This window comes from Pleuronectes platessa, chromosome 14 (assembly GCF_947347685.1).
Source record: "Pleuronectes platessa chromosome 14, fPlePla1.1, whole genome shotgun sequence".
In the NCBI taxonomy this organism is placed as follows: domain Eukaryota; kingdom Metazoa; phylum Chordata; class Actinopteri; order Pleuronectiformes; family Pleuronectidae; genus Pleuronectes; species Pleuronectes platessa.
In genome coordinates, this window is record NC_070639.1 from 8,723,124 (window position 1) to 8,747,531 (window position 24,408).

Below are 24,408 nucleotides of genomic sequence, written 5' to 3' on the forward strand. Positions count from 1 at the left end.
GACTCTCTCTCTCCGGTCAGTGTGCATACAACATTTTACGTCCCATATTTTCTCCCTCTTATAATTTGCATGACATGACATGTATGATTGGTTGCAAAAGTGAGTATGTGATAAATTAGCCATGGCAGAGTACGATAAAGAAAGGGGGGGGGGGGTCAGGCGCAAAGCATGCGTAATTTGAGTTTGGTGGAAAAAGTTGGACAGTGTCTTTCATCACTGTTTATGAAATGTTCACAAAGCAAACAGTCAAGTGATAAAACAGAAAAGAAGAGAGACACTAGGATAACACAAACAAATTTCCGTGAGACATGTGAGTATGTTTCAGGGTTTAAGTAAGGAGCTGGTTTAACATATATCTCCCGGAGCAGGCGGGTTTTGGCGCTCTCCTGACGCGCGCCTCTTCGCCATCGATGACCTTTAAGTGGAGACCGCAGCCCATCAGATAACTTCTTCTTTTTCTTCTTTGCATTCTGACAGTGCATCGGCCCACACATCAGGCAAATATTCACACACTGCTGCATAACTGTGCGCGTGACACGTCCCAAAATAACACGTACACGAAGAGAGAGAGAGAGAGAGAGAGAGATCAAGTCTCTTCAAGAGTCAGCTGATCACCCTAATTTGAGCACAAACCCCTACATACGACTAAATAAGGTGTTATACTTATTAATATGTAGACCAAATGTGTGTATAGGACTTTATAATGTTTATCCTTAAAGCTAAATATTTGTGTTTCAACTTAATTTTCTGTCAAGGGTAGTTTTGACAACTACTTTTGACAATTACATATCTGCAGTTTCAACACACGAAGGTTGGCAAACTGGCATGTTGACCATTTACCTTTCAAAAAACGTGTCCCATTTCCAGTAAGATACGTGAAATAGTTTTATCCAAAGAAAGAAAAGACGTTTCATGCGTTTTTGTCTCATCTTGTAGACCTAAATATCCAAATGCACAGAAGACACACACTGTATATTGTATTTCAATGTATCAATTTAAGAATGGATAATGTTAGCAATGTACAGTCAGCATTGATTAAGCAACAATTTCTTGTATCTTTTGTCTGCATCACCACGTTGCTTCACCAATAGTAAAGAAGTGTGTGGACCATGCAGTCCTTATAATAGATGACCTGTGGCACGGCCCCTGAGACGCACGGTGGCTGTTGTGCACCTGCTGTTACAGGGATAAAGTATGGACGTCTTGAACTTGCGGTTAAACATATGCTCACCTGTTCGTTTAAGATGTGGTGGCGCAGTGCCGAGTGCACAGCGAAGACGTTGTGAGTGAAGTGGTTCCTCAGGCTAAACTGTTGATTGCTTATGATAACAAGCAGCGTATTTTACTCAAAGTACACAAGGCCGCTTTAATTCTTCCCTTTGTTCGCTCTTTTAAAAAGTGCTGACACGTTTGGCTACAGTGCAAACGCGGAAAAAGTAACGTGTATTATATGTGTTATAATCAAATGTCTCTAGGCCATGAAAACTAAAACTAAAATCGTATAATCGCAACAACAAACCAGAACGTGTCTGGCTTGTGCGGCGTATTTTACGCGCAGGCCGTGGCACACTAAGGGTTTATTGTGGAATGTAAAGCAAAATCTCCCCAAATTATCATTCACCGTCGTTATTTATGTTATTCCACATAACTTCAGAGGAGTTTATATCCCAGGATATGCCGTCTACAGCGGGCCTGAAACTACAGGTCTACAGTGTGAACTCATCTTAAAGCTTTGTTGCTGCCACACATGTCAGATGTGCATTTTCTAACACATCTTTGGCTTTTAAATAAAGAATCAACAACCTTTAAAAGTGGACTTTAACGTCAGTGAAACCTGCAGCTCTTTATTTCCACCGTGCCAAATCTTTTTTTGCGCGCCGTGAGGTCAAACCTCCCCTCAAGGACACCCAGGAGCTGCAGGCACCGGGTAATTTCCATCTGATATAGAAAATGATCTAAGCGCTCTCTGGTAAGCTTACGCTGCCTGTCGTCAAGCTGTATCGGAGAGAAGGGCGTCTTGATGGTGACTTCACTGACACCCAACAACTTCCTGACGCAACGCTGCTGTAACAGCGGCGGGGGAAACAGGCAGCTCACCTTTTTATCCGGTGAACCTACATGATCCTATTTCTGCATAGTAAGCCGCCTCAGCTCTCCCTCCCGCCGTTTCCAAGAAGACCTCGATGTGTCAAAGAGTCTGTTCGTGTTTTTCACAACAACATTGTACTTGTTGCGTTGCTCTGCGCGCCTGTCTTTGTCGGTTGAAACCAGGAAATTACCTGTCCTCCAGGGCTGCGCGCGAATTATCTTTACATCTTTGATTATAAAAAATATGTTTCCACTCACATTAAGAGAACTGTTCTCCCTCATACAAGCTGGAGAGAGAAGGAATGAGTGTATGGGATAGTAACTAAACTTTAGTCCGGTACGGGGCTCAGGGCGAAAAAAGGTGATGGCACAGAGTTATTTTGAGTGGAAGGAAATCGTTATACTTCCCTGCTGAAGGAAGCGGTAGTAACGCGTTACTGAGCATGTCGTTACCGCCCAGTGCCGTCCGGGAACTAAAGCAGAGTTGGAAGTGAAAGAGGTCGTGTTTTGAAGACTCCAGCACGGTGAAGGGACAGAGAGAACCCCCCCCCCCCCCCCCCCCAACCCCCCCCACTGGAAGCAATAGGAGAAGAAACCATGAGATCCAAGCTACGGTGCCTGGGCTATGCGCAAACGTCTCCGCTCCTCTTTGCGCGCGGATCTATAGTATAGCCTGATCTTGGGCAGCCTATTGGACCCGGGCACCGTGTAGCTACCGTGTCTGCTTCACTTTGAAGGGATGCTGCTGCTGCTCGTCCCGGACACGTGAGCTGAGGAGACGACTTTATCGCGGATTTAGATGAGAGAGGGGGGGTTTCTGCTCGTTAATGGCCAGCCCGTTCGAACTAGGATATAGTGCGCTGCGCTCAGATGTGTGTGTGTGTGTGTGTGTGTGTGTGTGTGTGTGTGTGTGTGTGTGTGTGTGTGTGTGTGTGTGTGTGTGTGTGTGAGCGTGAGTGAGCGTGAGTGAGCGTGTGAGTGTTTTCTTCTCTCTCTCCCTCGGTCGCTCTTCATAGGCGGAGCGCCTCTCTCTCTCTCACTCTCTCTCTCTCGCTCGCTCGCTCTATCTCTCTCCTTTTCGCAACATTGACGCAACCGAAAAAAAATACTGGAACAAAAGAAACAACTTCCTTGAAGCTTTGCTGAAACTGCACTTAGCGCGGAGGACGGGAGCTTGTTGTCAACTTGCCTGGATGGAAACGTCAGTGGTGCGGGGGTGAGGGGTGTCACCAGGCGGCCGGCGGCAGGCGGCGGGCAGCCGGGGGAGAGGATGCAGTCGATCACTCCGAAACGCATCGAGGGCGATCGAGTAAGTGCCATTAAACATTCACTGGAGTCATTTCAACTTTTGGTGTGTATCTACCGGAGTTTTTACGCGCGGTGCCAGTCATCACACAGCAAAGGGGGAAAAAAACATCAGGTATATTCTCTGCGACAGGGAGCTCAAATAAAGTCTATTTGCTGTGATGGTGTCGAATGAGGAGGTTGATTATAAGTTATCGATCTGTTATCATATTTATTGTACGGGTTGTGGTTGTGCATGCTGTGCCCTAAATGACAAGTTTGCGGGGTGTTTTTTATTTCTTCGGACAATTTTGACATTTAGGATCCATTGACAACGAACTGTCACCACAAAAGGACTGTAGGTTCAATCCAGCTATTGTGCGTAAAAAGGACTTTGTAAGATAATACATGTGATGGAAACGCTACACTATAGTGCGTGTTGTGCATTGACGAGACTTGCAGTTTATTATTGTTATTCATGCAGCAGCCTCCGGAGCGGTCGCCGGTTGCATGAAGAACCCGGCGATCGACAAACACAACACGAGCAGCGGCACTGCGATCATTTTCTTATCGAGCACACGTGTTGTCACGGTCTCCGGGGGATGTGCGTAACTTTGCTCCGGGGTCCGGTCCGCTGTTTGGGCGGACGGTCGCTCCGCCGCGTCGCGTCGGTGTTTTTTGCTGCATGAACAAAGAAACTGGATGGAGTAGTCGGCTGGGCACCGAGCGTCGGTGGAGGAGCAGGCGGGCTGTTTACAATAATAACACGATCCGCGGCTACGTCACGAGACTGGCAGCCGCCGCGGCCAATCGGCGCGTCGCGTCGCCATCAGCAACACGCTATATTTGGAAAGTGGTTACATCATCGAGGTAGAAGAGCGGCGCGCGGGGGGAGGGACTTCCTGCAGGAACGGTCGGTTTGTAGTCCAGAAGCAGGACAATGAATAGAGCTGCTCTGTGGAGGTGTGATGCAGTCAGAGCTCACATGAACCTGTTTGCACTCACATACTGTCCACACATGCTGCCAGGTGGGTTTCAGACAGTTTATTACTGTGTCCTTGTTGCAGTGCAGTCAGGATCAGGTGCCACAGACAATGGCTGCATCCACATTAATACGTTTTCTCTTGATAACGCATCAACTCTGCGTCTGGCGTCCACAATGCTTTGTACCGTGTCTGTTTGAGAGACGATAAAACAGACAAGGCCTAAAACGCTGCTGCTGCGTTGTAGTCTGGACGGACAGAATCTGAGAGGTTTGAAAACGATGACGTAGACACAACTACTTGCTGATCGGGACGTTTCGGTCATGACGTAACCTTCACCGATTCTTCTCCTCCGAAAGAAAACAACTGGCATTAACCTCGGCTACCAGTAGAGAACGCAAGATTGATAATCAATTACAAGCGTGGCTGACCCTGCGGTCTTTGCTAAGAGCTGTATTGCAGTTAAATTCTGCATTTTCCAGTGATACAACTGTCGTAGGAGACAAGATATTATTTGAGCAATTTGTGACAATTCCTCTGTCTATTTTCTTTCTAGCGGGAGCCATGCGATCAAGTGATATGCATTTTCAGGAGTGCTAGTATGCACAAGGATTAAAACTGACATGCAGCTATAATGCTTGTGTGGACAGATATTGTTTTAGTTTTGAAACGCTGTACAGCCTGATAATGACAATGTGACATTTATTGTGATAATGGTTTATATCGTTTTTTGTCATATTTTTTGGCTAAATCGTTTGACCGGACCCCTTGATTTTCATTAAATTAGTTGTACATAGAGGTTCAGACTTTTCTCATACAGTATTATTGCAACCTTAGAGCATGCAACTGTTTTCGCCGACTGTCATAGTGGAGATTAGCCGCAGTCCTCCCGCCCCTCCAGCTCCGATAGTGACTGAGTGACAAAACAACTAAGTTGGACAGTCACAATCTTTGTACATAAAAATCATGTAAACTTGAAAATTAATAGGGGGATTTCTGACTTCAGCTATTTGTCAAAAACCATCAGGGTTAATCACCAGAAGAAAAAAAAGCTGCAAAGCTTCAATCAGTGTCTTTTTCATGGAACGTTCACATACTATCTAATCCTACGTCCCTTCTGGCAAGCTGCATGATTACATCATTATTATTATTATTAGTGGATTTTGTAGAAGTCGTAGTATATAAGTAATATATATAGCAAGTAATATAATGATTATGACAGTATCTGAATTTTCTAAATTTACTGTTGTGTTATTTTCCATTCATTTTAATGTGAGCATTGTGAGTGAGTGCACGAGATCAATAATTGTAGGTTAGGATTGTTAATGCTTTAGTATTGATGAAAATTCTTCCTTCTGAAAAATGACATTTAAAGTTTTTCTTAATCAATGAATCGCATCAGTATAATTATCATTGACACCTGCCCTGACAGAATTTAAGGTATCTCCCATAAGAATAAAGTCACTCGCCGCTTTTCCCCGCTATTTCAAACGAGACCATAAAATCATTAAATTCAATCAGAGCACTTGAGACGAAGAGCCACAAGCTGTGGTTGTTAGTTTATCTTTTTAATGTATGTTGGCTGGATTCCCTCAGTGCAATTGTGGATAATGTAAACAGTCTCACAGTATTCAATGCCGCGACATTAAGGTGAGATCAACTGAAGAACTACAAGCAGAGGTAAAGACACTTCCCAGTTTTCAGCATTATCTAAGAGTCACCAATAAGAAGGTTAATTGTCACTAACATGAATGTGACTGATGCAATGCAAGAATACTGGTTGTAACTGTATGTGATATGTAAAGAATGAAAATCATTGTTTCAGGGTAATTCACTGAGCGGCTTAACTAATAACTAATTTACCTCCTTTCATTCTGTCCTGAAACTGATGTGTGATGGTTCCTCGTAATTTGTTTGTGGACATACTGTTGCCACGATCAAGAGATAATTCTAATCATAAACCCTATTTAAACATTATCTAAACGCTGATATTCATACAGTATGGCATAGGACTGTTGTTTCACACTCATGCAAGGCAATTATTGATATCTGTTAGAGGATTTGCTTGTATTTAGAGGTCCTGTGGTTAAAAGGTTAATGAGATAACAGTTGAAAAACAGCATAGAACTTATCTTATATAATCCTGTAATGAAATAAATAGTCCTGTGACAGTTTCCTTTAGCCGGTTAAATGTCATTAGAGCTGGTGACTAAGTGGATGTCTTGGAATGAATAATCAGTCATATACTCTGTAAATAGCCCACCGGCCTTGTGGATATTGATCAGCCCTCTGTGACTTGTAGATTGATTTCTGGCATGGTAATTGATTAAAGGTAACCGGATTTTTAAAATATAGTATTGTGAATATTTCTGTCACCATTTATTTATATGCTCTATCCAGGTGACAGTGGAGAGTCTTAAGTCCTTTTGGTGAAGCTTATGTTCATACCGCACTTGGATTTTTTTTCTTTTTCTAATTCAAAGATAAAGAACAAGGGCACAAAATATTCTCAATCAACCGCTTGAGGCACAAAAAAGACCCTGTATTCTTCAAGGCCTTTCTGTAACTCTGCTGGCCTGGGATTAGATCTTGCTTGTGTTTTGCCTCCTCTGTAATCCCTCTCAGCAGTCTGCCTCACTAAAAGAAAAAAAAAAAGCACTGAGGGGTGTGGACAAACCAGTCAAGATAGAAAAAAATACTACTAGAGCAGGAAGCCAAACAAATGTTTTGTAGGGCGATTTAAACCTGTCCCAAAAATAACAATCACCTTTCTTTTGAATGGAAACTGAAATCATATTCTAACCACTCGACCATGGCATGTTTAGCATGTAGTAGCATGTGCCTCTTTTAATTGAATCCTTTTCGTGGATCTTTATGGTGGTATGGGCTTGTTACTCGACTTAGTCTCAGGATAGTATTTGATCCATATGAAAACAGTCTCACAGAGTTTTAAAACAATCCCAATTTAGGGTGAAACTATACTTCTCTTGTCTCTAACAGCCTCTGATTACGAGATTAAAGATCTCTTCTAGTGTCTACAATGCAGTTTTTGCTGATTCTTTTGCTGTTTAAAGTCTCAAACAAGAATATTACATAGTGAAACCTCACTTTATTGTCTTTCTCTCCTGTCTCCTTCTGCTTGTTACCACGCTAGCTGAGTTTTTTCCCCTTAATTGTCCCCAGTTTGAAATGTAATTTTAGCCCGCTCTATGAATTATGCCCGCTTAATTTGATTGGCATGTGTGAGAATCTCTGTTAGATTATAGAGAGACAAAATGAAAAGGGCTTCTTGTGCTGTAACATCTGAAATTGCTGGCCAAGCATGTGATAATGTTTAGCAGAACCCTGACTATAAAAGTTCTTTCTTTTCTTTTTTCCCTTCTTCTCTTGCTTTTACTTTAAGATAAATAATTTATGTTTCCTATGGATTAGGTTTTAGGGATGGTTTGGTAGAAAGCAAATTAAGAAACAACATGTTACCATGTTTTAACAGTTAAGAAGTGTGTTTGTGTGTGTGTGTGTGTGTGTGTGTGTGTGTGTGTGTGTGTGTAGGTGTGTGTGACTGTGTTTTTGTGTGTTTGTGTGTGTGTATACACTTTTGTATAGTGTCTCGGGGCTAATGTGACCACCTCGCAGGCTTTGTGCTAAAAAGAGGTCATAGGTCTCTGTTGTGTTTTCAGGGTGACCTGCTAGTGACTATTAGCCATTGATAAATGTGATGTCCCACAAGTGTGCGGCCGGACCCCTCAAAGGGGGAGGTGTCATAACACGCCCCACACTAACCTCGCAGCCAACCCCACCTCAAACTACACACACGCAAACACACACACTCTGCCCTGCTGACAGGAGCACAAGGGGGCAGCTGCTACAGATGTAGAGGGGGAGGGGAACCGAGGAGACATCAATGGAGAGTCTCTCTCTAGTGTGGAGTTCTCAGTGGGGCTCATTGTGTTCTCTAAAGACCAAGACAAGGGACTAGACCACATTAATATAGTAAGCCCTTAGTCTCTCACACTTTCTTTCAGGGTGCTGTGCACTTCGACTCTTCTTCAGTTGTTTCATGCATGTTCATAAGGAAGTGTGTGTTGCAGTCGTGTCACTTTACACAGGTTGACATTTACTATGAACTTTTTTCCCTCTTCACTCTGCTTTGTGGCTTATATGAATAATAATTTTGTGGTAGATGTAGTGTGATTTAAAACTAGAATTGCACTCAGTAGAGCGTATACCTCCGCCAAGGCCCATCCGTCCCTTTAAATTATAACAAGCCTTATAGCTAAGGCAACATTACGTCTCTCAGCTTTGGAGGTAGTTGCAGATTTCCAGTTCCATTTGTTACGCTTCTGCACCTGAAAAAAACCTATGAAACCACTTTGAAATCCAATAGATCCAGATTCTTAATTTGGAGCCAGATGAAATTGAACACACTCATCGATACCAATTCGCTAAATATCAAGTTTTTTCATCAACATTCGAACATAATTCTTTGAACCAAAAATCTTGAAGGATGTTTTATCTTGCAATTGTAAGAAAGTGAAGAAAACAAATTGTTGATACCCCCACTGATCCAGATCCACACCAAAGATTAACAGGTTCATCCCGGACCCTTATCCATCAGGTAGCTTTTGTGAAATCATACTAACAAACACACACACAAACGCAGACTAAAACAACCTCCTTGGTGAAAATGCAGTAATGATGAGCATCCTATTTCTCAAACAAGAATTAAATAAATTCTCCTTTTGCAAGTTGACAAGTTCACTGTGAGTTGCTAGTTTAATGCTAGTCTCATGCAGCACACTGGTGCTTATGCATGGTTTAGTATCATACCTGACTTTAATTATTGTTTTGGGGTATAATTTAGTCTTCTTAAATGCATGTCTGGATTTGAGCTGCTATTTCCCCATCATTTGTAGAGATGCAGTCCCATGTGTTGTGAAGTGCTACCTTTTGGGTTGCATGGGGGGGTAAAACTCCTCCTTGAATAGGAAGCAGCTGAGTATAACAGCCATCTATGCATGCAAGTCTTCTCGACATGAAATCAAATTACATTGAACTAAAACTGCCCCAGCGTGGCAACTTTGCAGCCGGGTTACCCCGCTGTGCCAAACACCACGACACATGACACTGTGGCTCTTGTTCAGCTCGACTACTGGAGGACAAGGGGAGAGCCCCGCTCGGACTCGGCGCTCCTAATGAAGAGATGCATTATGATGGGATTTCATTTGGGCCTACAGGAAAAGTTGCAGAGGATCACAGAGCCGTCTGAGTAGCGTAGTTCATTTGTGTAGTAACATGTGACTTGTGTTTTCGTGAGTCATAAGGGTCTCCTGCCTAATGGAAGGCAGTGTGTGCTCATGTGACGGTGACACAATGCAGGATGGACCGTATAGTATTCAACCAGAGCTCAGCCTGGCTACTGCTCTTACTCATCAGTATATTGTAATCTTGTTTTTGTCATAGTGAAACTAAGCAAACAATTTTCTGCTCATGTTATCAACAGGGTTTGGATGTACAAGAGCGTTATGACAGAATGGAAATCTGCAAGTCCTGCATGTGTGTATCTGCAGATATTAGCGCATGTGTGCATGTGAATGTGTGTGTTTTGTCTTTGAGTACTACATCATGATCTTCCCTATGGTCACGGTGGTGTTTTTGCTGGCTCATCCCTGCCTCTCCACATGCCTGTTTAACAACACAGAGCTCCTCCTTACTGGCTTCCTGTCCAAACCAGTTTATCTGTAAACAAGTGTGTTTTTTTCCTCTCCGCCCCATTGTCCACACCACACCAGAATGCATACACAATGGGCGCCCTCTCTCTCACAGGCTGCTTTTGTACTGCAAAGTAGAAAACATCATGTTTTTTACTACAACATGCAGCTACAGCGCTAAGTAATGACCTGCTTCTTATAAATATCAAGTTTAAAAAAGACGTTACAGTCGAGGGAAAAGTTGAATGTATCTGCAATTTTGTCAATGTTTTTCACAGGTATAATAAGTTGCGTTCAAAGATAGGTTCTTATAAAAAAAAGAAAAAGAAGAACAACTGATGGCAGGTTGCAGTTAATTATTTTTCCAATGAAACCTGGTGGAGTCAACTACTGGTATAGCAGGATAATATCATATATTGTTATTATGTGTGCGTTGGGATGAAATGGCTGTCTCTGTTTACCTTGCTCGAGGTTCACTATGCTACTGTAGATATTTTAACAGCAGGGTCATGGTGGCATAGCTCAGACTGTCCGGGCTTTGGTGATAAATAGCAGCAATGTGTGTGTATGTGGTTCTGCCAAGCTGAACCTAAAGTGAGAAGACGTGGTTATGACACAGAACGTGTCTCCTTTAAGATGGAAGAACCAAGTCGCTTTGAAAGGTGCAGACAACAAATCAGTCAAATGTTAAAGAAAAGGAAACTTATTTGAAAGTAGAATATCACTGAGTGGAGCATATACCACTGCCAAGGCCAAACAATCCTACACATGTCTGTCTAGGTCTTTTAATAGAAAAAGAAAAAGGAATTTGTCTGATAATCTGCAACAAACTGTGCAAACTCATCGACCTCTACAACATAAATGTCTGTTTTTAGCACCAGGATCCTTAAAAATTCATAAAACCTGGTACTGGTCCTTTGTTTTAATCCACACCAAATTTGCATGGGTTCTTTCTTGGCCCATGCCTGATCGTTCTGCAAAGTTTGGTGCAAATTGGTTTTGCATAATCCCGCTGACAAAAAACAAACAAACATCCTTGGTGGAGATAATTAGAGAGGGCCATATGATGTCACTGCAATTTTAGATAGAAAAAAGCAGTGTCCTCATTTGCACTGTAGAAAATAAACCAAGACAGAGGGTTTCTCAAATGATATGATCGAGGAGAGGACAGAAAGAGAATACAACTTGTGACCTGACGTCTGTGTTAGTCACACACTTTACCTCAGTGATTCAGAGTCAATCCCCTGTTGCTGTTAGTTCTCTGATGTGATTGGGTTCACATCCCCTTGGCCTTAGGACTTGTTGACCTAATAATACACATATAAGAGATATTCTGCTTCTGTCATCTATAGCTGCAATAATGTGTTTTATTTGGATATTATATGACTGTTCTTAACTATTGTGTTAAGATAAAGACCCATTTCAGTAGACAGTCACTGTGTTGTGACTATTGCTGTCTAGCGCTGTTCCGCACCCACAGGACTATATGTATATGTGTGATTTATATGGAAAACCCTTTTTATACAATCATATATAAAAGATGTTTTGAAAGTCTAAATTTGAAATAGTGTGTTTGTGTGTGTACATTTTAAAAGGGTTTTCACTCATTTACAAAAACACATGTTAATTTGTACATAGGAGGCCCCCTGGTAAGGAAAAATCAGTGAGTGAAAGTGTAACAGTAGTGAGCCAACACAATTTAATCTGGGTCATCTGCAGAACAGTGCATTTTAAACCATGAGGCCAATGGCAACTCTCAATCATTGCTGTTTAGCTGTGGATAACTATTGCGATAGAGGACGTTTTTTTATTATTTGATTAGTTCATATGGTCCCACAGACATTTATCACGCTAACAGACACAGGCCTGTGGAGTGTAGACATTTTTATCCACAGGTGGTAAGAAACTTGACAAAATGATATTGTTTGGTACGAGGTTAAGTCAAATAATGGATGCACCTAAAATGCATATTATGTCTAAATTACAAACACAACACAGTGCTGTGTGTGGGTGTGGTTTCTGCCAAGCTCCTCCTAAAGTCATGACAGAAAGTTTCTGGATAACCAAGTCCCTTTGAAAGCTGCGGAAATCCAATAAGTAAAAGTAAAACTTATGTTGTTCTCGAGTGATAGTGACTGTAGGATCTAATGATGCCGGACTTTCATGAAACTATGATTTCTCTCAATATTCTACGACAGACTGTTCTGTTGTGTGAATTGTCAAAGCTGCATGTTGTTATTTGTGCTTCTGCAAAATGGTGGCATTAATTTCCCAGATCCCAAAATGCAGTTTTTAATTAGTTTTAGAGGCAAAGTTTAAGTAAAAGTCGGCAATTGCTGTTTTGCTGTAGATTACTTCATAGATGTGGTCCTACAGGAATGTATCACACTAACAGGCCTGTGGAGTATAGACATTTTTATCCACAGGTGCTAAGAAACCTGACAAAATGATAATGTTTGGTACAAGGATAAGTCAAAGAATTCATGCACCTAAAATGCATATACAGTAGCGTGTATGTTTGTATTGCAAATACACCACAGTGCTGTGTTCGTGGTTTTTGCCAAGTGAGTAAAAGTTATGACACAGAAAGTCTATTTGAAAGCTGCGGATAGAAAATCAGTAAAATTACATCTATGTAATGTTTATCTAGAGGTATTGTAATACCTGACTTTAGTTGCTTTTTGATTTATCTTAATATTCTGCCATAGACTTGTTTTGTGTGACTTGTCAAAGCTGCATGTTGTTGTTTGTGCTTCTGCATTCTAGTGGCATTAATTCAAATTAAGTCAAAGCCCAGTTTTTAACTGATTTTAGGGGGAAAGTGTTTGAAAAAGTTGACAGTCCTTGCTTATTTGCTGTGGATTACTATAGATGCGGTGCCACAGTCCCTGACAGAGACTGGCCTGTGGAGTTTAGACATTTTTTATGTGTTTGGTTCGAGGTTAATACGAATAAGAATTGATGTATATAACGTGTATGTCTGTATCGAAAATAGCAAGTGAGAAATCGTGGTTGTGACACAGAACATTTCCTTTAAGCTTAAGATAAGAAATGAGTAAAAGTGCATGTAATGTTTATGAGGGATTGTGACTATAGAACCTCATGATTCCATTAGAATAGGCTTCCCAGGACTTATGATTCCTCTCAATATTCTACCACATAGTTTTGTGTTGTGTGACTTGTCAGAGTTGCGTGCATCTGCACAGTGGTGGCATTAATTCCACAATTTAAAGACGCCGTGTTAAAATAGGCCTTGTAGTGCAATATGTGCAGAAGTGGCTGCGGCACCTGAGGGGTTAACGCGCTGCGGTGGCCTGCGAGATCATTCGAGAGTGCATTTTCAGCGACCAATCAGCTGCGCGGAATCCACCGCCCGCTCGGCCAATCGCGGCGATGGGAGGCTCTATCGAATTTGAATGAGGAGTGTATCTTTCGGCGCCATTTTCGAGTGAGCAGCGATCGGCTGAGCAGCTGCGGGGAGAAGATGCTGCGACCACGGAGCCGCCGAGACGAGTCGAGCGCTCCAAATCCAAACTGCGCCTTTCCCCCCTTCTTCTTCCTCCTCACAGCAAAGGGAGACCCGCGTTTTCAACAGAGGTAACTACCGACACAAGCCGCTCCGTGTGGGTTTAGTCGGACGATGTGAGCAGGACTGGAGGGGGGAGGCGGACTACGTGGAGAGGAGACCGACCGTGGCGGGGAGACGTTAGCCATTTGGCCAGCTTGTTCCACTCCGAGCTGCTAGCCTACTAGCTTAGCGGGCTAACACACAGAGAGGGGCTTCTCACTTTGCTGCGCTGTAACGGTAGAAAAAAAAAAAAAGCGCCCATACTGTCCGTTTTAACCGGGACGTGAGGGAGGATATATAAGGGGAAATATTTATTCTTATTTTCTTCACGGGAGACACCTTCAAGTTGCGCATTATTCATCAAAGTTGAAGTGAAACGTACTATTTTTTTCCCTCCCCAGTTTTGAGCGGGAGGTGCAGAGGCAGCCAGGCTGGAGCGGAGCCGCAGCTCGGGCGGCAGTGTCAACACACGCACACGGTACCTCCACCGACCTGGGAGGGAAAATAAAAAGCCCAACGAGGGGCAGACACAGTGCCTTTTGTGGTAACTTCATTTTTTTTTTTTTTACCAGGCTTGTTAGCGAAGGCAGATTTTTTCCCCCTGGTGAATGGTTATGACGTTGTCTTCCGTTTCAAGCGTTTTTTGGTGATTGTTATAAAGAAATCACCTTAGTTGCTCATTGATGCTGCAGCCAGTGATGGGTTTAATTAAAATGTCGCTGAGTGGTTGGTTGTTGAGGTGTTTGCGGTCTTAAGGTTACTGACAGCTCTCGTATTAATGCAACCTGGATTAATGATTAACTTAACCTCACCTAGTGTTAAGTACCGGCCTCGTGTTTGTACGTGTAAACACGTTTGAATATGTAGAAATTATCAACGTGGCTCTCGGCCAAGTGACAACAGCCATAGGTGGCAACTGATGATGGTTCAACTTTAACAGCCTGTTAAACGGCAGACGAATGACTCATAACCACTAACGATGCAGTAAAGTGGAATCAACGTTAGTAAATAAAAAAAATGATATTTATTGTTGTGGGGCTTAGGTGCTTTTTGGTTCGGGGGATTTTCAGGCATTGCGTTGTGTGTCATTCAGCCTTCTCTTTTTTTTTTTGCCTCGCTCCACTTTCCGTGTGCTGTGATTAAATCCATCTACGTGTACATTAAAGAGGGAATCTAATCGGTTTATGAGGGAAGTGACTAAACGGACCTGGTCATTAGGTACTGCAGGGGTTGCATGTATGATATTTTATTCTGCCTTGTGCTTCTCCTCACGAACATGACTACTTATCTATTAAAGCATTAGGGAGGAAAAGACAGTCTCCATATAATTGTGAGTCTAAACCCGCCCCTTTTACGTCCTTCTAGCACAGATCGGTTTAATGTGTTACATAATGCGAGGCCTTTCCTATCTTCTACATGGCTGCTTTTATTCAAACACATAATCGGATACATATCTTGTTGAACTTCTACATCAAAATGATTCATTTTAACCTCAATCTGAAGCAGGGGCCGAGGGCAGACACTTCTGTCCAGTGTCCTATGGAAGATGGTGTTTCCTTGGCATGTCACATCTGACAGTGTACGTACTGATAGCATTTTCCCAGATTTGTTATTTTTACATTCACACTCTGCAAAGACTTGCGCTTATACTTTGATTACATATGCATGACCCAAATGATGATGTGAGTATAGCTATCTTGAATCAAGTCACAGATCTTATCTGTAGTGTAATAGTTGTTGCAGACATGGGGCAGCATTTTCACTATTAAACCTTCCATTTCCATATAGCTAGATTCATTGTTTAGGGTATTTAGTTGAAGGGAAATCCACTGTATGCTACGAGGGAGAGATCTGTTCACTGCCATACACCCTAGTTAAGATTTTGATGAGGAAATGATTGTACTAAGAGACCTGATGTGTCACGGACATAAAATATTTAATCTGTAGGTGTATGAAATGCATTGAGTAGTATGATGACTAAAATTTTTACAGGCAACTGATTATCTGCTTTAGGAAAAAATTATTTACAAATTGGTTGCTGTACACCATGTGGTGTATTTAAAATTAATGGGTTGTTCTGTACATTACTGGTGTAGTATGTGGTTTTTCATGCTCCTATGTGAAAAACACAAAAAATGCTAATCTTTACAATCTATTCAAAAGGATGTATTTTTTTAATATTTCCATATATTTGGGTAGAGTGGGTGTAAAATATATATTTTTACTATATTATAGACTGGATTTCAAAGAATTGGCTGTTAGGACTGTAAGGTGGTGTATGTGGCATGTGTTCTCAACAATTCAAATAAGTACATTTGCCTCCTTATTTCTTTCTGACAGTCCAAATTGTATGTCACACCTTTCATGGTTTAATTTCAGCCAAATTGCCATAAGCACTTTAAAAGATATGAAATCAAATGAATCACTGTCAGTTTCTGTTAATATGGGAAAAAAATTCTGCAATACACTTCATAGATGATACTACTGTTTCAGTTAAAACGGCATCAGAGATGATTAATGAGTTTCATTAAATGATGGAAACATTTTATCAGTTTAACAATATCAACTACAGTGTGTACCTAGTATTGTTATTTTAAAAGTACAAATTTTAATTTGTGGGTATAATCTCTAGAAGGTCAGAGGTAGCGTTTTTTCAAAGTGAAATTTTAAGATCAAGACTCTTAGCTTTATAATGGATATCTGTTGTGCTCATATAGGTGAAATATTTTGCTCTTATTCAGTTGAAGGAGATTATAGCATTGTTGACTGTGTGTTTATGCAGTTGTCGGATTAGTGGTGTATTTCAACAGTTTTTATTCCTGTGTGGCCTACAATTAATCTCATTTTAAATGCTGCAGGTCTGTGACTCCCTCCATTTTCTGCTATTGGCCTTTTCAATATTTTTGTACAGCACCGTTTTGCTGTTTCAGACTGTTAGCATGACATTCTGTGACTCATCATTCTGTCTTCGCAGACCCCTCCGGCAAAATGGGCTCCAACCCCCATTTCCTGGTGAAACTTTGCCTCTCCTTGTACTTGTTCTCATGTGTTGTAGCCAGGCTATAGAGAACCCCCCACCCTTCTCTTCCTTCTTTCTGCACCACTCAGCACAAACTTTATAGTATTCAAATTTGCTGTGATGGGGAAAGGTTTTCACGGCCCGTGTTGGTTATTTTCCAGGGGATGGTTTTGGTTCTATGACTGAGCGGTATTAAATAGAACCTGTCAAATGGTTTTATATGCATTTGTCAGTTCCCTGGTAGACATCATTTTAATCCTGGAATAATCTAAATAGTGGTAACTCTAGGTAAACCTTGAGTTCATGGGATATTCAGTGAAAAGAAGTGTTTATTTATTCTGTTGTGTTTAACCATAAAGTTGAGACTGATAACATTAGTGGCAGCAGTGCAGAATATGAGGGTGCCAAGTCCTTGCATGCGTCTTACAAGCATATGTTTTGCATTGGCTTTGATGTTTGCATACAGTTTGAAATGCATCACTATGGTGCACAGGGCCTTACACCTGTTTCGATAAATGAAAATACTCTTTTAAAGTAGTTTATCGTGATGACATTAACAATTTTGGAACAATTGTCAACTTAACTGCTGTTATTGTTTGTGTATACTTAGCCACATTTTGGTAAATCCAATAAATTGAAACAGTCAGCAAGATAATCGTTTGTGTATGGGGGGATTCAAAGGTCAAACGCTTTTCTTAAAAATCTGATCTTTTGTCCTGTTTCATTCAAAGCTTGTGATTACCTTTTATTAATTTTAATTTAATTTAGAAAATTATTTATTTATTCTGTATCTGCAGAAATACTTTTGAACTCGTACAGTATGTTAAAAATCAACACGCTAGCTGCTACAGCGCTTTTGAATTCTCTGCTTGATAATTAAATTTAATTAAAATGGGGTAATATGATAACCTGCAATAGCACTGGCAGTAAGATTTGATATAGCAAGACGATCCTCCTCTGACAAGACACACATGGGTTCCTAATTTCTGCGGCTCTAGTCATTTTTAACCCGAGGGTGTAAAATTTATATTACAATATTATTGCGTGAGCAATTAGATTGAAAATACTTAAATATTGGTGGCTATGTATTTCTGAATTATATGCCCTAACTTGGTTAAGCAGATGAAACCTCAACCCCTGCTCTAAAGACTGGCAGTGTGTTTGGGTGCACAGAGCTCAGATACTTTTACACTGTGTGACCAACGATTTCTCTTGTTGGTTCAGTTTTGAAAGTCTGATTCAGACAGATAATTTGGTATATTTCCAATAGTAATATTGGCACTAACATTTTTTGGATTTACTGAGGTAACTTAAGTTGTTTTGCTCGTGTGTAAATGTCACTGTGTACAGCTGGTGTTAGGTAGGTCAAGCCTAGCAAAGGAATTAGGTGACATTAAAAAATTTTTTACATTTAAATGCACACAAAAGCCACAACTCCCTTTTCTTAAATATCAATCTTTTATTTTATTTTTGTTTATGTGCTAACTCAGTCAACAGTGTAACGAGAGTCATTGGGAAGCTTTATTATTTTAGTATAAAAGATTTTGCGGGTGTTTATTTCTACAATGTAAACCAGAGTAATGTCGGTATCTGAATTAAACCCAGTTATAGGCATTTATAGTATAGTAAACTATAGTGTGTGTTTGTGTATGAGTGTCTGGGTGTGCCACTCAATTCTCACACTTGGCTTCCTCTTTTTCCCTTCTTGCTGATGTGTGTATGCACATATAACTTGCAGTACTACACACTTTACATGGATATTATTTCAGCCTTACTGGTTAATCTGTAAATAGTGCTTCACTGCAATGAAGAAAAACGGTGTGGCAATCATGTTAAAGGTTTTGGTAGTTAATAAAATTGATTTTGAGATGGTTGTAACCATGCTCTTTTATAGTTTAATGCTTTTGGTCATGTGTAAATCAGGACCTTGTATACTTTTGAAATTGCATCACAGTGTGCTTTGTCTGCATCCTGTTTATTGCTGCTCTGTCTTTCGTGGCAGTTGGAGACAGCTTGAAATTGTTCAAGTGAAGTTGTAAATAACGGGAAATTATTTTGATGAAGAATAATAAGTCATTATTATACGTTAAAATGCTTTTTTCTATAGACAAGGAACCGCAATTGTGAGTTTGCTTAAATATTTCACCACACAATGGTGTGTTAGGGTTGATGAAAGACACTGCTGTTGGTCTTAAAATTTGCTCAAAAAGCTCAAATGGAGGCTTTGACTATTATTAAATCTGATAAGATGTGCCCTTTCATAAGCCATGCTCAAAGTGACTAATTGAAAGCCGTACAATGAATCATTAATCAGTACTCTCTGTGTTAGATGTATGAGTGTGCTTTCAACAGCTGGTTTCCGACAATAGTTAAAAACACTGTCCCTTGGTTTTATAATTGAAATTAATTTCATTCGAATTTTAATTTTAATTTCTTATCCTGGTTTTCAGATATTTATATTGTGTATCTTGGGTGTAAAGAGTCCCTCTGTCACAGTGACACCTGACAGTAAATGGAAGGGGTGGTGTAAACTTGGAGTGAAACAATTATGAAGGTCACTCTTGCATATCTGCTGAAAATGTGTTATTCGGTTGTTGATTTGCAGGTTTGTGTTTTGTCAAGTTTCGCAACTTTTCCATTATTCATTTGACAAGATACGTCTGCAGTTTCCAGGGAATCTCAGTCACTCTTCCTGTGTCTGTGGTTTTCCTAACAGGTTTTCCTAAGTTTGACACCAACCATTACAGTTAAGATGTTTGTATGTAACAGAGCAGTGCTTCACAGGTAGCATCCTTGTTCTACAATGAGCAATCACATTATTCACCACCTCCTGTTTTGCATTTAGACTTGACACACAAAGTGTTTTCATTAGAAAATGAGATACATTTGTTTCCATATTATTTTCATGTCATCACTACCAACCACTTTTTTATTATAGAGGAACTGGTTTTGTATTCTCTTTTACAGCTGGAGAGATCATATGCTGCCCCAGTGGACAATGAAAAACATTGTCACACAATCTACAGTTGTGGCACAGTGATCATAGCATATTTTTTACTGAGTGTTGTGGTGCCATACACAGGACAATGATTTTTGCTAGCCTAACGCCTGGTCTTTGTCTGGCTTTAAATGTACATGTGATGTTGTTTTAATTATTTGTGTAAATCTACTTTTACAGTAACTTTATCTTGGACTAATAGAAGGCTACATATACTCTGAAATTAGTATTAATCAGTTATTGTTATGACTGCCAAATGGGGTGTCTCTGTCTGCATATATTACTTTTTTTAGTAACTTCTTTCCATGCTCCGTTGACTTATGGTAGAAATTATAAATACAATAAGGAACTCAAATTTGCATGGATGTTTTCATGTGGATAGATGTGATTGACAGTCAGATTTTATTTCCCCCACAGCCAAGGATGTCACAGCAGAACTCCCTTTTAGTTTCTGCTTATACAGGCAGAAGACGCAGACTAGAAGAGGCCAGCCCAGACCACTTGATGGAGGTGATAGGCTGTCATGTCCAGGTCCTTATACCCGATGGGGTGTAGGGGTTACTTGACCCGCAACCTTGGGGTCAGGTGACTCTTTGAGGCCATTGTTTGAGGGGCAAATGTTGTTGGAATGGGTTAAAAGGCTGTGAAGGTGACATGTCCGGGCATGCTTCCTTAAAGGAAAGTGAGGAAAAATAGGGAGAGGTTAGAGTCCTTGATGGGAACAATTCAATTATACTTATAAAGAAATTGTCTGCTTAAAAGAAACGTACACAACTTACCTGGTGAGTTCCTTTAGTGTGCGTTTGTTTCGTAATTTATAAAGATGGACAGAGTAAAGTAGTTGTTTCAAGACTGATTTGGTTTAATTCATTCAGTATTGTCTTGGCTTGACATATTAGACAGGCAAATGATGCGTCGAAGTTAGTGGAAATTATGTGAATATCAGTTTTTTTTTCTTTGGGTCATAAGAACATGCGCCCACAAATAAACAGATTAAAAAAAAATACCGATACATCTATAATTACCTCCATCGAGGGGAGGTCATATTTTTGCCTTTTTTTGTCAGCAGGATTACACACAAACTACTGGAAAGGGGCTAATCCAGGATATTTTTTTTGAATTTCTTTGAAGTGGCTAGATAGTTTATTTCTTTTTTATATAATTTATTTAATTTTTTTCTTTCATTTTTTATAAATTTCCTAGGGAATAATTCGTGGATCTTGATGAAAAAGAATCTGGCATATTTAGCGGACTCACATCTATTAGTAGGAACCGGTTGGTGCTCTGAACAGCTTAAACGGATGTTTCAGTTTAGAAAGATAAAAGGTGAACATCCAAATGATTTGGAAGATGAACAGATGTTTTGCCTTTTTTAATCTAACCAAGCATTTTATGATTTTTATAATTGTTTACTTTGTTTTTACTGATTGCTTTAGCATTTTACTAGGCACTGCTTCCAACACCAGACTTTGCTCCCTCTTTTTGCCTAGGATATGAGGCACTGGACAGGTGATGTGGACCATAGTATCCCTATTACATGGAGATTTGTCTCATCCCAGAGATCTGCTGTTAAGTGAATCAACCTGAGTACAATGTGTTGGCTGATGCATAATTATTTGACTTTTTGATAAGCCTTTGCAGGACCTGCAACAATTTAACAGCATTAGCATAATTTCCGTAAATATGATTTGTTATTTACTTGTTACACTAAATTTAGCAAAGTTCATGCCCAATTTGTTCCAAAGAAGATTTTTAGATGCTGACTTTAATTTGTAAATTTGGTTTCAAATTTAAACTCTTGATGAAGTGCTTCATTTTCATACCAGACATCTTATACCAGGTTTTTTGTATGCTATCATCGTAAGATATTTTTATGCTGTGGTATGAATATTGTCCGTGATTAAAGGTTCAGGCTCCAGCTCATTAATTTCAAAAGGGGGGAAAGCACACTGCACATGCTGATCCTGACTGTCTTCTCAGCCTCCTGCTACTGTCAAGTGTCTGAGTGTGGACAGAATTATTACACCTATGTTCTCCACCTTTTATTTGTCAACATATCAGCTGTAATCATTGAGGTTTATCACAATCTATAATTTTTGTATCGGTTCTTGACCTGCTTGCACCGAATGTTAACTGAGATAAGAAACAATTTGTGTATGCTGAAGCTTTTGTTCGGAGATGAATGTAAAGCAAGTGAAAAGGGCACTGGAGGTGTAGTTAAAACTTGGAGGCTTCATAGAATAATAAATAAACGATTGAGTTTATTTAGAAACTTATGATTTTCTAAACTAAATCACAGGTCTTTGACGTTTGTCCCATGCACTTTTTATCAGTTTATTGTGCCATCTATCAGTGAACTTGTTTTGTTGCATTATAACACAATTTAGAGCCGTGACCAATTTGGTGTTTGTGGGAAAGTGACCTCCAAAGTAAACAACAAAATGTTTCTGCAGTTACAAAATTATAATTATTTTCTCAAGAGCATGCATGGAATGCCTTTTTCTTTTTTTGTATAAGTTCACAGTATGTGCTTGATTCATTTTATATCTTTTTGATGGACGTATGCAAGTTAGATGTCATTAGATTGAGGCTCTGTCCATTTTAGACCAAGGTCATGATTACAGGTCCATTGAGACCTCTAGTGGCAACACAAGCTGGACCCAATATCATGCATGATTACAATAGAGATTCAGTGAACACGTTTATGAGCAAACAAGGACTTGCTTTTTTTTCTTCTTTTAAAAAAAATATTTATAAACAGAAGCTCAAAATAGCCAAAATAAAGAGCTAGTATTTTGAGGAGGTACTATTGAAATGGTCTTGTTTTTACTTGGTGTAATCTAAGTTTTTTTTTTTTTTACATAGAACAGATGTTTCGCTCGAGTGCAACGTTGAAGTGATTTATATTTGAACCCAAGCGTTCTCAACAGTTTATTGAGATTCTTTCTCTGACAAGTCACCCTTCTTTCTTGTAAGGTTGGATAAAAAAATGTAAATGATTCGGGGTCAGTTTTGGTCATATTGGCTGAGCTGCCACATAGTTTGTCACTGCAGTAAACAGATTCATTTTTTTAGAAAATTGTTTTTCTGATTTTGGAAGTGCTTGACAGTGCTCTGACCTCAACACCATTGGAAGCAGACATTGAGCCACATATCTCTCAACATCAATGTGTGATCTCACATTTTGGCTTAATTGGTCCAAACCTCGTCAGTGAGGTTCAAAACGTTTTGAAATTCTTTCCCAAAAGAGATGAGACTGTAATAACAGCTAGATTGAAACTCTCTGGTTTTCAAAAGTTTTGGTGATATAGTGCATTGACATTGAGTACGGTCTTTACTGACTACTGTCTTTTTATCTGTCTTTCAGATGGAGAGCCTGTTTTTGTGAAGCTTCTGCAAGTCTGCAAAAGACACTGATCATCTGAGTGTCTTTTTTAGGTAGATACACAATAGGTGATAAGTCTTTACCAGTCTCTGAACATTTGGTAAAGACTTAAAGCCTGGAAGACTGAGAAGAGCGTGCAATCATAAAGATAAGAGGATTTGGAAGCTGAGCGACCAGGACAGCAGATCTGGTGATGCTGTAGCAGCACGGAATGGTTTGTGGGTTAAATTGAGATGCAGGCCATACTGTGCTGCAGCAGGAAAACCAGAATTTACAACCTAGATGTCACTGTAGACATTCAAACCTGTTACCTTTTTCACTGTTGACAATCATCTGCATATACAGTAGTCTCCACAATCTGAATTGATACCACACAGAGTTGTTCCTGATTACAAAAGTGGTCACCCTCATCTTCTGGTCGTTTTACTGTAGCAGCACGTAAATATTGGAGTTAAGACATTTGCTGAAGCCTCCAATATTGATCGTGCTGCTGTAGCAAAGCTGACCACTTGCATCCAGTGCAGTTAACGGTGGCTTTTCTCACAGGTATGTATTTTACTCACCAATTGTATTTGACTGTTAAAACACGCAAAGGTCTTATTCTTTACGTTTCACTGTTCTGTCTGTGCACTTTCAAAATAAAAAAAATTAAATCGGATTTTGTCTGTTGTGCTTTGAAGGGGAGTACCAAACTGTGGCATCTGTTTATCTGAATACTGCGTATTTAGCTGAGCAGTTTTACTATTTACGTTATTCTATGATTGTAATTTTTATTCTTGTAAATATCATCTTCAAAGACGAACAGACGCCCATCACGGCCCGTGTGGCCTCGATGCAGCGCTGCTGGGATGTCCGGCCTGTTCAACACGATCCGTGAGAACAGACAGAGTCGCTGCGGGTCAAATTCTCGAATCATTATGTTATATATTATACACATTAAATATTCTACATACATTTTTAACTGCCATTCTGTTCATGTAGGTTAAGGTCTATTTTCTTTTGAAGGTATCAGGGAAGATCGGTTTAGGCCCAATCAACAGGACGCTCCGTTGTGTCCATTAGCGCGATACAAAAGACACTCACTTTGGTTTGTTTGCGTCTATCTTCAGTCCGGTGATATTTAGTTAGACGTGCTGCGCGTAACGAAAGGCAAGATGTCCTCGAAACGCAAAAAGCCTCCATTTTAAATTCGTGTGAGCGTCATGTGCGCGTCTCCGCAGGACACCCGGCGACGATCGTCCCAAACCACATATATCATCAAATAAATAACCAAATTCATGTTGTCCCACAGGCTTACGGGCCTTTGGGGTAATGTGAAATGACCGCTGTTCTCCGGTTTTACAGGACTTTTGGAGTGTGAGCTCCAGGTGAA

The 24,408-nt window shown here is 40.3% G+C and overlaps 1 long non-coding RNA gene across 1 annotated transcript; it reads left to right on the top strand.

Moving 5' to 3' along the window:
* The first annotated feature begins 3,349 nt into the window (after positions 1–3,349).
* LOC128455836 (uncharacterized) lies at positions 3,350–23,694 on the top strand. Its single transcript, XR_008341767.1, has 2 exons — positions 3,350–3,397; positions 23,019–23,694. It is a non-coding gene; the product is annotated as an uncharacterized LOC128455836 (long non-coding RNA).
* The last annotated feature ends 714 nt before the right edge of the window (positions 23,695–24,408 follow it).